Below are 569 nucleotides of genomic sequence, written 5' to 3'. Positions count from 1 at the left end.
AGTTCACGGAATAAGTTGTGGGAGATAATTTTTTTTCTCTGAAAATAGTTAAAACTCTTCAAGCCTTGGTCAAGGCTTTAGTATATTATTAGAGAAGATATTATTTGGAAAGTGGTCAACATTCTCTCAGCCAGTGACCTAGAACATCTGAAAACATCTGGAGTTGGTCAAAGTTTCGGATAGAAATTTGCATTAAAAAAAAAACTTGTTTAATTATAAAAACGAGGCTACACTAAACAAGGGTTCAGGCATTCCAGACAATCCTAGTACCCTAATCTAAATATTCGCTCTATTATTTTGTAATAGTATTCTGTTACCGATGACAGATATTTTCAATCCATTGTGAAATTTTAAAAATTGAACTACATATATATACAAAATGTTTTCTTAATAAAATATTTAAAACTATAGTTAATGTTTTAGGAGGGGAGGAGGGGTTATATATTTTTGTGGTGATTAGTTAGATGTTCTTAAATATTTTGATTAAAGATTATGATTTATTAATATGTAGTGTTCTGAATGGAATTTAATTAAGTTAATTTAATTAACTTTAATTGAATTAATTTAAT

Source organism: Halyomorpha halys, unplaced genomic scaffold (genome assembly GCF_000696795.3).
Source record: "Halyomorpha halys isolate HHAL.00 unplaced genomic scaffold, Hhal_1.1 Scaffold95.1, whole genome shotgun sequence".
NCBI lineage: Eukaryota > Metazoa > Arthropoda > Insecta > Hemiptera > Pentatomidae > Halyomorpha > Halyomorpha halys.
This window is presented reverse-complemented; position numbering follows the sequence as displayed.